This window comes from Euprymna scolopes, chromosome 2 (assembly GCF_053919585.1).
Source record: "Euprymna scolopes isolate OS-2025 chromosome 2, ASM5391958v1, whole genome shotgun sequence".
Classification (NCBI taxonomy): domain Eukaryota; kingdom Metazoa; phylum Mollusca; class Cephalopoda; order Sepiida; family Sepiolidae; genus Euprymna; species Euprymna scolopes.
The window spans coordinates 57439533-57455105 of NC_136483.1; the positions used below are offsets into that span (position 1 = coordinate 57439533).

The window sequence follows — 15573 nt, forward strand, 5'->3', positions numbered from 1 at the left end:
TACTACACTTCGATCTTGCCCCGAAGGCCAAGAACACCATGGTATTTATTTGCTCCCCCACCGAGCAAATTAGGCACAAGGCCGATTTTTTATGTGAGGAGTGAAGGGGAAATGGGGACCAACTCCCCGGGGAGTAGGGGAGCTGGATAGTGACAAGTGGTATGAAAGGTTGCCCCTACATTGACCAAGGTCTTATCTGTGGGGTCGCCCCCACATAGGGTCTTTGCTTGCAGTATCTATTCCAGCAGATACTACACTTTGATCTTGTCACCCGTGCCACAGAGAGCCGGGGACACCATTGGTCGAACTTTATTTTTCTTTTAATTTTTAATCTTTCGACTTCAGTTATCTTAGTCGGTGTGACTACATGATTGATCATATGGATACACTGATGGACTTTCAAAGCAATTATGGCGAGTTCAAATTCTATCATATCTATTGTGATCATTTATGCAATAATATTTTGGAAAAAGGTATGACACATTTTTTATCAGAGTTCCTATTATTTTAAGAGACAATAGATACTTGTATTATTATTCATCAGACTACTATTCTCGTCTTGAGTGTGATTTTCACAACGTTTCGGTCGATGTAACCTCTGACCTTCTTCAGGTGTATCTTGTTGAACTCAGAAATGTTCCTGTCGAACTCGGGAATTTGGATGGAATTTTGAATGGGGGTTGTGTGCTCTTGTTCCATCAGCCATGACTGGATATAGGTTCTGAGTAATTTGCAAATGTAGTTTTTCAGTCGCCCACACTGAGGATTGAACCTACAACCTTCAGGAGAATATCACTTTTACAATTGATTTTTCCAAGTACTCTAACCACTGCATCACGGGTGAAGTAAATTCTGTCCAAATTCTCGAGTTCGACAGAAATATTCCCGGATTTGATAAGATAGACCTGAAGAAGGTCGGAGGTTACATGGACCGAAACGTTGTGAAAATCACACTCAAGATGAAAACAGTAGTCCAATGAATAATAACTAATCTCCATCTCAAAAATTCAGAAACGTCACAATAGATACTCTTTGTAAGAGTGTTTATACAAAGAGGAGTTTATACTGAAACTTTATATTACTTGTACAATAATAAATGTAACAACAAGCTTATATAACATAACATCTCTTATGTAAATCAGTAATGTTCAGTATATTTTGATAGTTCTTTTTTTTTTTTTAAAAACCTTTTCTTCAGTTAAATACCTCATCGTTTTAAATTAGATATGTAATTTAATTTTAGTTTTCTCCTATATTAAAGTTAGTGTATTATATTTTTATGTGGTTGATTATTTTTCCAAACATGTTATCTAATTTTCTTTAATTGAGCAATTAATATCAAGTGCTATTGAATGTTAACCCTTGTTTGATATAGACGCTCTACTTGAGTGCTGTTTGAGTTTAGGAATTGCATTTGTCATGAAATAAATAGATTGTCTTTACAGTTATTGAAGTCGTAAAAATGTAATTAATAAATACAATTTCAAAATGAGAGAAAATGAAAGAAATAAAAGTAAAAACAACAAAAATTTAATGACAAACATGAAATGAATTGTCTCGATTTCATTAAAAAGTGAGTATAATTTTAAATGTAGATGAAATAAATCTGATTTAATTGGGTACTTGTGTAGAATAGTGATGTTTATAAACCAACGCATTTCAGCTCAAAACATTATTAAGTACTTACAGGACATGTCAAAATTTGCATAAATTCCAAAAATACACGAAAAATGATCCAGTAGATGATGTGCTAGATGTATTCTAACAAAAAATCAGCCACGATTCTGTTCCAAAATTTTGTGTTTTAAAATAGTTGATTGCGGTTATTTAATCAGAATGATCGATTGCAGTTACTTCCTTTGGATCCTGCGAATTCGGCAACATTAAAACATACGATAAAACTATAAATCGATAAATTTTATTTCTACTTGTAATTATTTTTCTACTGGATCATTTTTCGTAATTTTTGGAATTTATACAAATTTCGACATGCCATATAAGTACATAATGATATTTTTCATCTGCAATGCGTTGGTATCTAACATCACTATCCTGCCCAAACACTTTTAATTACTTGAACTTTTATAATATAAAAGTAATTTCCGTAAAAATAGCTTTAATTTAAGCTGTCGTTTTTTTTTTCACCCCTCCCCTCAAAACGAGGGTTTGTTAAGTTAAAATCATAAAAACTAGTATTTACTAGGACTTTTATAATATAAAACTCTTTCTACTACTATATAAAAGTCACTGTGTGTGTGAGTTTCTTTCCAAGAAACGGCTAAGCCTATCTTTTGCAAATTTCACACAAAGTTATGTGTCTGGTAGTGTTCTTAGATATGTTTTCTACAGAAATTCATCTAATAATCATCGAAAATCGAAAAAATCCGATCTTAAAAATAGCTTTTCTCTCTTATAGATAAAAAAGAATAATTTTTACAGATGAATATTTTGCGTTACACCAGCAAGGGAGATAATAAAATCTCAGCGAATCATTTCTTCTTTAAAAAAAAAAAAAAAAACAGATTTATTGTCATCTGGAGGTATAATTTAGTGGTAGAGCATTTGACTACGGATTGAATGATCCTCTGTTCAAGCCCAGATGTACCTCATCAATTTATTTTAATTTTTTCTTATTAATGAATTCAATTTACGATAAAAGAAGAGCTATCATATAAAATCGCCGCAAATCATTTCTTTGTTTGCATATTTTAAAATTAAACATTAATCAGAAGTGACTTTTCTAAGGCATTCATCGTTACGCTCAAATATCAGCTGACGTGATATTGTAAACAATCACAGACGGAATTTGATGACAATTTTTATTTTTGTTCCTATCCAGAATGCCCCCCTTTTTGGGAAGGTAGATTTTCCCCAAATTAAAAACCGATTTTGTGTCTAACTTGCTTTCATGAGGACGCAAGTAAATAAGAACATTATTTTTTATTTTTTTTTTAATTTATTTTTTTTGCGAATCAATCTACCCGGCAAAATAACTCTGTTAATTTTCAGTCTACAGACTCGAAATTTGATATACAGGGTACTGGAATTTGGGAAAATCTTTGTAATCGGTTTTCGGCCAGAAATTTGGTTGTTAAGGGGTCAAAGTTCAACGATTTGACCTTTGAGAACTCTACCAAACTCCTCCGCCAATTTTGGGTCTAAACACTTGGAATTTTAGATATAGGTTCCTTGGACATGAATCTAACTTTATAACTTGATTTGAGTCCAAAACAATAAATGTGAAGAGGTCATAATAGGGGTCAAAGTTAAAAAAACTGATCGCTTTTTTTATTTTTATTTTTCTTATTTTTGCTCAACATACACCTCTTAACATCTGGGCAACGCCGGGCACCCATGCTAGTATATAATAATCAATTCTATAATAATAGTACGCAAGCTACATAAATTAAAATTGTATTGTACGACCGGGCTGCCAGCTAGTAGTTTACACAAAAAGATAGTCTTATTTTTCAAAGTATAGAGATAAAAAAAAAAAAAAAAAAAAACTTTTACTATTGGTAAATCAAAAAACAAACTTAGAAGCGATTTTTGACGGTCTTCACAGTCCAGCCGACAAAGCCTTTGTCAATACGGAGATACTGAACTTGAAGGTAATTGTGTGTGTGTGTGTGTTTTTTTTGTGTGTTTGTGTGTGTGTGTGTGTGTGTTTTGTTTGTGTTTGTTTGGTTTTCTTTTCTTCTTTTTTTTAATCCCGTCTACAGTGAAAAACATTTTCTTATTTGGGATTATTTTTCTTTTAATCATAAGTTTTATTTTTTAAAATTATTATTTCAAAATTTTTTTTAGAATTTGATATTAAAAAAATAAAATTATTTTATTTATTTTCTAAAAATGTTTTAAAAATATTATCAATTAAATGAATATATATATCAGTGTAATGGAACTGCATATTTGTTTCAGTAAAGCTGAAAATGTTATATTAAGAAAATTTAGCCAAAAATATCAACAGTTTATTTCATATATGTGGAAAAATATAAATACTTGTTTTGGTGAAAATTAGAAGTATTTTTTATGGATGATATAACTCGCTAGTTTTGTTTGTTTGTGCATTGAGGAAAATTTACATTTTTTGTCACAATCTGTCGTTGATTAGTATGTATTTTCGGCACGTATGGATCACAAGATGTTTTTCCAGTTTGAAGAGCGCACCTCAGGGGGAGATAGCCTGAAGAATTAAAAAACAAAAAACAAAACAAATATTAACAAAACAATAACACAAAATTAAACATTAATTATTTATTGAATTAAAATAAAATAAAGAGAATAAAACTTTTCTTAATTTTTTTACACAAAATAAATGAAAGTTGTCAGAGTGTATGACTTAAAATCAATAGTTATGAACAGTCATTAATGCTTGTGCTTTTTTTCATTAAGTTTTTTTTTTTACACATTGAATTACGATAAGAAAATTCTAATAACAAAGTAAAAGATTTTTTGCATTAATCCGTGTGAATTACACAAACTAAACGAAAGTTGTTAAAATGCATGCATTTTTTATAAATTTATTTATAAATAGTTTATAACATGCATTATTGCAATGCGTGTGATTTTTGAGAAAACATTTTTCTTCCAAATTTTCAATTTTTGTAACAAAATTAAATTGGCAAAGTCGTGAGCAGATTGCGTATTTATTTTGCTAAATATTATTACATGGAAAATCATTTCCAGTTAAAATCTATTTAATTTAAAAAATACACACTATAAATATGTAATCATTAGGTCACTATAGTCGTAGCATTTGGGCTTAATGGCTATGGATTTAAAGTGTGTATTTCTCAATAGATTTTATCTCAAAATGATTTCCCACGTAATAAAATTTTTAAAATTCAATTTTAATGCCTACACAGACATTTTTTCCCTGCAATCAATTCACGCCGTCAAAATTTAGATTTTTTTTATAACAAATAAAGCATAAATAATCATTAAAATCATTATTGCTGTTCCCGTTTTTCTGACATCACATTGTCTACTCCTGATACTTCTTCAAACTGAAACAAAAAAGTTCTCCTTGGACATTAATGAGCAAGTGGCGGATTTTCTTTGTTTTTAGCCAATCATGATTTATGCATGACTTAATGACAAAGAAAAACAGTTAAAAATTTTTTTAAATAAGATAAAATGAACTGCATAAATCTTATTTTTCTTATACACATATATTTGGCAACTGTTTGTTAATAAAAATTTAACAGAAATAAGTGGTTGCATAGAATTACATTTATTAAAAACTAAGAAAAAGACAGAAAACCTTTATGATGTACGTACTCATAACAGAATGAAGGTGTAAATTGATAAAGTATTTTTATTTATTTATTTTATGAGAAAAGAAAATTCTATGACGAAGCGAGCAAGCAACCGGAGTGCCGGCCATGTTGATTTACATTTTGCCAAAATTCAAGGGCAACAATTCAATTCGGGTACAGATTTTTTTTTATATTCAAAATATTAAAAAAAAATTTAATCGCTAAAATTCGTAAAATTTGATTTTCATCATAGAATAAAAACTACTTGATCAATTTATATGATTTTTGGAATATGACATCTTTTCTTGAGAAGTAGGTACACCAAAAGATTTTTCTGTATTTCTATTTTTAAATAAGTGTGATTCTAAATAAGCACCCGATATTTTACCATTTTAATTTCTCCGTTTATTGGGCATACCTACTATGTCATTGTATATCTATATTTACATATGTTTGTATTTCTCGCACCTAACATAACATTGATAATTACACACTGAATTAATGTTTTCAATTTACTATTAAAATGTAGAGTGCTTATTGGAGAAGGGGGTAACGCTAACCTTTTGTTTGACTTTACCTTCGCGAGGAGAAACAGTAAACACGTAAGCTTAATAGAAAAGTACGTGTTATGTCGAAATCAATATAAATTCCAAAAATTAAAAATGATTCAGTAGAAAAATAATTGCAAGGAAAAAAAGCGAATTATCGAATTTTGATAAAGAAGAGTTGTGCGACTAATTCTATATGACAAATTAACTTATCTCCCTTAACTTAAGAGTCCACCATTTTTAAACAAAACATAATTGTGGATGCTTTTTTTTCCTTTTTAAAAATGTATCTACTGGATCATTTTTCGTAATCTTTTTAATTTCGACATGACATGTAAATACATAATGCTTTCACCTGAAATGAGTTGGTTTAAAAGATCACCAATCTATACAAGCGTCTTTAAATCATCTGCTTTATTTAATAACGAAGGGATTTCATTTGAATACCTATTGTAATAAATAAGGGCAAGAAATGTCATGATAACAAAGATTTCTTTTATTTTATTTTATGTTAGTGTTAGTGGGTCTTTTTCATCCTTTTGGGGTTTATGATGTTTCTCTGCCATCTTGCTGTCGAAATCAATGTTTTCCCGTGCCAAAATAGTGTATTCTATCACCTTTGAGATTTAAATTTGATATTTTTATTTTATTATTACTTTAATTGCAAAACCGGCTAGAAGAGCTTTTCTCATGCTAAGTCAATATCGAGTTATCTCCCTTTGCCACGACGCGCACACGCAAAAAGGGAAACAACAACAAAAAAGCCTGTTTTGTCATCGTGTTTATTTTGCTGAATTTATTTTATTTCCTCTAAAATCTGTTCATACCTTCTTTATTTAATTATTTTTTTTATCAAAACCACTTTTGAGTCTATTCAACAATTTGCGCTGTTTCTATCGCTCTTTTAAGTCTCCCCTTTTAAAAAAATAAATAGCCTGTCTCAAAAATCATTTTAAAGTACAATATGTGTAAAAGAACCTCAACATTACGTCCTTCAATTGTACTTTAAGTTGTAGATTTAGAACTATTCACAAATATATATATATATATATATATTATTCAAAGTCAGGAGACTTTCAGAAATAATCACGGACAATTTACTCATGAAATATTAAAATCCGCAAGTTATAACTAGTTTCATCGACGAAATATAAATCTTCTGGGAAAAATATAGTCACCATCTTTATAAACAAATCCAAGGACGATAACTCAAAAAGAAAACATTTTTTTAATGAAAACGTTGTTTTATCATATTTATGATCGAAAACTTTGCAAAAAAAATAAATAAATAAATAAATAAAAATAAATAAATAAAATAAATAAATTTTAATCAAATAGAATTGAATTGATAAGTTTTAATTACAATTTTTCTCACCAGTGGATAATTCACAACGCTTAAAATAATCTGTCCGGACTTAGTAGTTATCTCAGCATATGATTCCCTACACTCAAAATCTGTACAAATATTCTAGGTTCAAAACATAAAATATTTTTTGTAAACTTGAACTTTTGCATTCATTATTTTTTTTATTATGTTTATCTTATAACATTTCTCTCGCTCTCTCACATTCAGTATTGTCTAAAACTTTCCCTTAAAAATGTTTCGCTAAAACTAGCCCCCCCCTCCAAATATTCCCCTACCACTGAAACCTTAAAAGCGTCCTCTAAAATTCTTTGTTGTGCATATGGTGCATCCACCGAGATAACGCTAGGTAATCCTGATTCCTGCTATTAATGAATACAAAAGAGAATATATATTTTCTTCCAAAGTAAACTGACCGGGTCGAGAAGGATTTTTTTTAGATGTTTAACATTATCAAAAGAATTACACACTGCATAGTATTAATATTATATTACATTTTTATTTTATCTTAATAGGAGAGAGGAAGTTTGGAGAAGGGGACAGACGAGAGAAAAAAAAGTTGTTTCGGAAGTAATTTCTGATAAAATAATGAAATAAAAATCTTTGTTAAGGATCAATACGTTGAGGATTGATAGAAAGAAAATACAAAAAATTTCACCCTCCCTCCCTTTCCTTCAAGTACCTTTATCAAAGGCTGTGTTCGTCGGTCGGTCACGCTGGTATTAGCATTGCTGAACGCGTTGATTAAATGGGCGTGCGCATTTCATATTGCTCTCTTTTTTTTTTTTTTTTATTCATGTCAAATGATTCAAATTAATTTTCAAATTGTTTTGAAAAAAAATTAACCGAGTTTATGTTTTTGTATTGAAATAAATTTCGAGAGAGAAAAGAATGAGGAAGGAATGATATTTTTCTATTCGTAAACAGAAAAACTGGTGAGACACGTCAAGAGGAGAACTAAATATAAAAGTGAGAAAGAGACGGAGGGAAATAAATCTGAAAAGGAGAAATCAAGGTAGAGAGTCAGAGATTGCGAAAGGAAACAGATGAAAAGAAAAGTGGGAAAAGAGAAAAGGGTGAACGAAATTGCTGCTTGCTTTCGGAAATAGCATCTCTGTATAGTTTGTAATGGTTTTATTGATTTGGAGTCGTGTTACAGACACTAGCTGTGGCCCTGTGGTCGACCGTCTGTGTTAAAGGCCTAGGCCTCTGCAGCATGTTGGATCTCACACATAATGAGTTACCAGAATGGACCATTCACACTTAATCTACTGAACTGACAGATAACAGATAAAAGAGACTCACAGATTCCCCGCCCCCACCTTCCAGTACGTGCGTGTCCTCTCTCTCTGCTATCGATCGTGTAACTTTTCCGTCTTCGTTCTTTTGTCTTCTTCGTTCCTTCTTCTTTTTCCTTCTTCGTTCTTTTTCCTTCTTCGTTACTTTTTCCTAATTCCCTTTTCTGTATTTTCTTTTATTTCCATTTTTTAATTTCTTTTTTTTCATTTCGTTTCTTTTTTTCTCTCATTATTGTTCTTCTTTTACCTCTCTTTCTCCTTTTCCTTCCGCCTTTTCCCTTTATTCCTTTCTCTCTTTCTTTATCCTTTCATCATTCTTTATTCTTCCCCACTTTCTTGATTCCTTTCCCCCTTTTCCGTTCCTCCTCTTTCCTTTCCCTCTTCCTACTTTGTTCTTTTCGGTCTTCTTCCTTTTCTTTCCCTCTCCTTTATTTTTCATTTCTCTTTCTTTTTCCTTTCTCTCTTGTTTCTTTTTTCATTTCTCTCTTTCACATATTTCTTTTTCCATTTCTCTCTCTTTTTTTTCAATTTCTATCTTTCTTTTCCATTTCTTCTTTCTTTTTACGTTTCTCTCTTTTTTTCTTTACTTTCTTCTTTTTCCTTCCATCATCATCATCATCATCATCATCATCATCATCATCATCATCATCATCATCATTCAAAGCACTTTTCAGAAGCAGCCAATAAAACACTAGCTGTGTATATTAAGGGAACAACGGCCCCTGCTGTCCCCTTAATTCTCCACTTCCCGTTTAATGTACCAAAAAGAATCGGTTGGTGACGGCTTGACGACATTGCTCCGCCTGTCTTCCATCATAACCGTGTGTTCACTCACTCCTCCATAAACAAGCAGCTTCAATAGTTCGAGGCGAATTTAGTTGATTATCACTATATAACTGTTAATTTGTATAAAACAAAACAAAATTAAAAAAAAAAACAATGCAGTTTGCTTTATATATATTATTGTGTCTGTGTCACGTGCTTTGCTATAAGAACACTAGATGAACTATAAAACTTGATTTTTGACTTTTAATTCAAACCCGATTTTAATATCAAATCTGCAAATAAAGGATTAGCAATCATTTTCAAATTCAATAAGCTCATCAGAATAAACATCGTGCTGGACATTGTTTTATGGCATATTTACTGAGTGATCACTAGAAATTCTGAAGTATCTTTTAAATTGTCAGAAAATGATTTATGAATTAAAAGCGAAATTAAGTATTACAGTTCATTTGCGCTTCTAACTTAAAAGAAAAAGAAAAAAAAACGGTGACCCCCCCCCTCCCTCCTGAATAAATCCTCTTATATACAAAGGAAAAAAAAAAAAAGAAAAAAACATTCACCTGTGAACAATTAAATGATATTTTGGATTTATTTCTACATTTTCCGAGACTTTCTTTGCGTCATAATTTCATGGTCGTTTACACGAGCGCTAAAAAGCGAGTATTATTCATACAGTTTATCGTTAATTCTGGATTGTGTTTTTGTGATTTTATATATATATTATATATATACTCTTGCATTTTCATGAGATACCCTCCTTTTTCCGTATGTTAGTCTGTCAAACTATTTTAGTTTGTTGTCCACAAGTTTGAAATTAAAGTTTCATCACGAACATATCTTGGGAATGAATATGCGTTATTCTTAAAATAAATAAAATAAAATAAAATAAATAGAATTCTAATCTATAAAAAGAAGTTTTATAGCGAATATTTCATTTTAAACATGTTATTCTATATTGAGGCAGTTCAACATTTTAGTTTTATTATTCTATACAATATATTTTGGGAGTTTAAAACATAAACCTACAAGATATATGGGCTGGCTACACTTAAATCATGATATTGGATGTTTAAAAAAAAAAATACAATATTCCATTGCATTACACAAAATCTATATTGGCATTACATTTTGTTGGTGCTTTTTAAGATAGTCGACAAATCGATTTTTTTTTTAAATATGTCGGTATAAGCAAAAACAATATTATGTACTTGTCATGTCGAAAATAATAATATATCCAAAAATTACGAAAATTCATCGAGTATAACTGCTATTGTTTTTAGTAAAAACAAACAAACAAACAAAGTTTTTGGCAATAGGCTACACATGATGCGTTCCGAGTTATGTCCCCTGTGTGTGAACTTATTGTCTACTTGATAACATCTAAGAAAAATTCAACTTTACCCAATTTTCCATAAAAATTATTTTTACCTTTATATAACTTTTTGCTCGATGAATTTTCGTAATTTTTTGATATATTACTATTTTCGATATGACAATTAAGTACATAATATTGTTTTTCATCGATTTTTTTTTTAAATATGTCGGTATAAGCAAAAACAATATTATGTACTTGTCATGTCGAAAATAATAATATATCCAAAAATTACGAAAATTCATCGAGTATAACTGCTATTGTTTTTAGTAAAAACAAACAAACAAACAAAGTTTTTGGCAATAGGCTACACATGATGCGTTCCGAGTTATGTCCCCTGTGTGTGAACTTATTGTCTACTTGATAACATCTAAGAAAAATTCAACTTTACCCAATTTTCCATAAAAATTATTTTTACCTTTATATAACTTTTTGCTCGATGAATTTTCGTAATTTTTTGATATATTACTATTTTCGATATGACAATTAAGTACATAATATTGTTTTTGCTTAAAAGGACATATTTAAAAAATCGATCTGTTGACTCTATCTTAACAAGCACCCTAAATCTATTTACAATTGCATATGGGATTTATATTTTTAAAATTCTATACAATATAAGGAAGTTAAGAAATAATAATTATTAATAATATTGTACAGATTTAGTCTTTCTTAACTCCCATGTAATATTATATACTAGCAAGACCTGTTAACCGGCGTTGCCCGGTGGAAGCATGCCTCCCCCTTGTATAAAATTAAAAAAACAGCTGTTGTTGTAGTTGCCCAACCCTCAACCTCCTCATCTTAAGAATGGCTTTCGGAATAGACACCCCATTTTGTGAGTGGGGTGGTTGGTTGTCAAAATATTTGCTTCAAATTTAACCTTGATAATTGCTGTCAGGATCTCCACCGTAAATACTATGAAACAATTGCGGGGGGTAGTGTTGGTCGGATGGAATTAGCTTGTTCTTTGCCCGTGCATACAAATCTGGCAGCCAGTAATTTCAAGTGCACAATATAGGGCTTTATATCTCGAAAACTGGTTGTATCCGCCAAATATAAATGAGATTTTCTTAATCAGCATAGTAAAAGTTCTCATTTTAAAGAAAAGTATCGAGGTGGAGCTAAGCTAAAAATTTATTTAAAAAAAAAACAACAAAAAAACAAAAGAACAACTGGTCTAAAAGCAAAAAGCAAACATATAACAAAGAATTGGTCTCGGTGTGGACGTTTAGGAAATTAACCCTTACCTCTAAATTCCACAATTTACACTTTCTTTTTCTTTTTTCACGTTAACCTCATTGATTACAAACTTAACTTTCAGATAAAAAAAATATAAAATTATGAAAAAAATATTTTTATGACTTTTAGTTGTATGGTGTTAATGTGTGCATAGATAACTGTAAGTGTATCAGTACTTCAATTTCTAATTATGAGCGATTATTATGGTTGTATTTGGTATAATTTATTTTTAACGATTGCTTCGGGTAGAGAGAGCTGCCATATTTGAAAAAGTCTAGTGCGTTCGTTTTTGTAATAAGATGTGTGATTCAGAATAATCAATTTGTTAGTTCTCAGCCAAGGAGAATTGCTGGGATTTTAGAAGGGGGAAAATTATTATTTTTGAATCAGGAAATGGAATGATAGTGATATGCTTATGGGTGTATGATCCAGTTAAGAAGGGTACTAGGAAAATATAGGTATAATGTGTATACTTCTTCCAGGTGATGACTGGAGGTAGTAGAAGGACTTTAGATTTAGAGGGAAAAATAGGAAGTACTTCGTCTAAAGATGGTGTGATTGGGATGATATTGCTCCGAGAATGAAATGTAGGATTTTATTATTACAAATTTATGTGTCTATAATGTCGTTCTAAAGTTACGTAAGATAGTGGCTAATAGTCTAGGCATAATAAATTTGTATTTTGCATCTGTTGTTGCAAACCTACGGTAATTTGGTCCAGAGGGGAATTTCCACAATCAAAATATTATATATGGAGGGGAGATTATATATCAGAGTTAAGAAATATTAAATCTATACAATATTATATGAAAGAAAATAATACATCTATACAATATTACATGAGTTAAAAAGTGATAAATCAATACGATAATTAAAAAATTATAAATCTGTACAGAATTATAATAGACTTCAAAAATTAGTGCTAAAAATACTAAATCTATAGAATATTATAGGGAAGTTTTAAAAAACTGTTAACAATAGATTTTCACACCTTTCTCTGTTTTTTGTAAAGTCCCCTGTATTTGTCGACTCTAAGTGACTTATACATTATTATTATAATTCTAATTTATTTGTTAATAATTATCAAAATACAATATGCAATAGGATAAAGTACTAAACCAAATGTTTTCAGAATCTTATTTTTTAAAAATAATTATGAAATTTAACCTTTCGAATTGCATTTAAATTTATTTGTCAACAACTCTGGCAATGGTTTGAACAAATATAAATTGCTTTGTAACCCTTTGAAATTTAAAAGCAATTTGGAAGAATTTAAACTGTTGAATAATTATTTCTGGTTTTAATTTTCTTAGCAAATCTTCATGCATGAAAAAATTAAGTTTTGGGAATTCTATGAATAGAGATTTAAAACAACATTCCCTTAAAAAATGAGTTTTATAACAATTTGGTTAATTTTTCATCTAATAATTTAATAACTAAATAATACTGTAATAATTAAATGTTATTTTCAAAATTCTATTTTAGTCAAAATAAAAACAAATACAATAAAAATAACATAATTAAAAAAACAAAAACAAAACGAAACCAAAATAGAAATAAAAATATTCCTAGGTAGCGGCAAATAGATATATATAGTTTATAATAGTTTTACTAGTAGAGCTTAGCATAACGTTTTACGTTAGTTTTAGATAATAACTTTTATACTTTAGTCAATGCAAAAGTATAGTGATGCCTGGAGGTAACTCCTTGATTGTATACTCTAAAGACTAAAGTATAAGTCCTAGTACTGAAACTTTTAATAGACGAACAGATAGTTTGAATATGACTCCAGTACAGTTTAAAAAACATTGTTAATTCAATTGTTATAACTGTAACCGTGGTAATTCTTTAAATTTCATTGACCTTTTCTTTTTAGATTTTTTACAGAAACATATCATAAATAATTCTGGTCATGGTTTCATATTTCATTGTGTTGAGCAGAAAATGCATCAGACTACAATGATTAGGACAATCGCCTTATTGGGCACTGCTCGATGTAAATACCCTCAACAAACCCGATAAGCAGGTAAATCTCACCCTTACACCGTGGAGATTCCTAGATGTAGGAAAGCTTTCTACTCCAGTAGTTTCTTCCCCAGAACCGCTAGACTTTGGAATTCCATTCGGGGTTCCTGCTTCCCCAACTGTATTGACATGCAGAAATTCAAGTGTAACGTGAACCAACATCTTACTGCTCAACTCCCTTCATAGTACCCCAGTAGCTTATGTCCCTGATAGTAGCCGCCTACACCAAAGTGGCAATGTGCCTTGTTTGGGGTGAAAATGTAATAAAAAAAATGAAGAAAAAAAAATGTATTATATTATTTTTCAGTGTTAATTGCCACCACAGAAGGCGACTATTTTAAGGCAAGTGTGAAATGAGTCCTACACTTTGGTGACCATGTTCTTGTCTACAGCAGTTAGTGCTTCCATGATAGCAGTTTTCAGAGAGTCGACCATGTTGTGGGTATGCTTGTTGGCCTTAATCTCCATCATGCCCTGAAAGAAATGGTCAAGGGAGTTACAGTCGGGTGAGGAAGGTGGCCACAAGTCTGGTGACCAGTTATGAGGAACATTGTGTAGCAGTCAAGCTTGGGTTATTTTGGTCTTGTGTGGTGTCCTGATGGAAAATGCAGAGGCATCCGGTGATGATTTTATTCATGCACCACCACGTTTCTCAACACTGTCTGGTATTTCATTATTAGCCGCGTGTAAGCGACTCTATAAGTCACCCCGTCAGCCGGTCGGTCTGTCCATAATACTTTTGTGCTTGGCCTTTTTGGTTAAGATGAAAGGTCTGTTGTTAATAGATGCTGTTCTTAGCTTTTTAAGCTTTTCTGGCCTTTTGGCCAAGACGACCCCCACAATCCCCCCTTTTGAGTTGGCCATGTGCCTAAGTTTTTTGTTCATTGTTGATTTTCAATGTATTTTTAACATGAATAAAGGATTTAATATCTCAAAGTGTAGTATCTATTCCGGCAGATACTGCAAGCAAAGACCATATGTGGGGGCAATCCCACATATAAGACCTTGGGCAATGTAGGGGCAACCCTTCATACCAATTGTCACTATCCAGCCCCCCTGCTCCCCATTTCCCCTTCACTCCTCACATTAAAAATCGGCCTTGTGCCTAATTTGCTCGGTGGGGGAGCAAATAAATACCAACCCCACATATAAGACCTTGTAGAGGCAAACCTTCATACCAATTGTCAGTATCCAGCTTCCCTACTCCCCGGGGAGCTGGTCCCCATTTCCCCTTCACCCCTCACATTAAAAATCGGTCTTGTGCCATTTGTTTGGTGGGGGAGCAAATAAAAATAATAAATACCCTTTTCTTGGCCTTTTGGCTAAGATCAAAGTGTAGTATCTGTTCTTACTACATGCTGTACAAAGTGATATAAAGTGGGTATCACTTTTGTGTATTAATTTAATGTAAAATGAACACCCACTTTATAACCAGTCAGTTTCAAAGCCATTCAAGTCATTCTCCAGATCATTCAAGTGATTTTTGAAAGATTCCAGTTATTTTTTAAGCATTTAAATGATTCTTAAGGTCATTCAATTAATTCTTAAGTTCATTAAAGTCATTCTAAGTCATTTACTTTTTATTTAAGTCATTTCAGCCCATTTTTCGGTCATTTTAGTTTATCTTTAAGAATTTCATGTCAATCATACATTCACGCATTCATTCATTCATTACATG

General features: G+C 31.0%; 1 protein-coding gene and 1 pseudogene across 6 annotated transcripts in view; both read left to right on the forward strand.

Moving 5' to 3' along the window:
- LOC145291482 (uncharacterized) overlaps positions 1–15573 on the forward strand; it is an 848143-nt gene that overhangs the window by 502859 nt on the left and 329711 nt on the right. The gene's annotated exons all lie outside the window — the stretch shown is intronic.
- LOC145242257 (U2 spliceosomal RNA) lies at positions 15197–15320 on the forward strand (annotated as a pseudogene).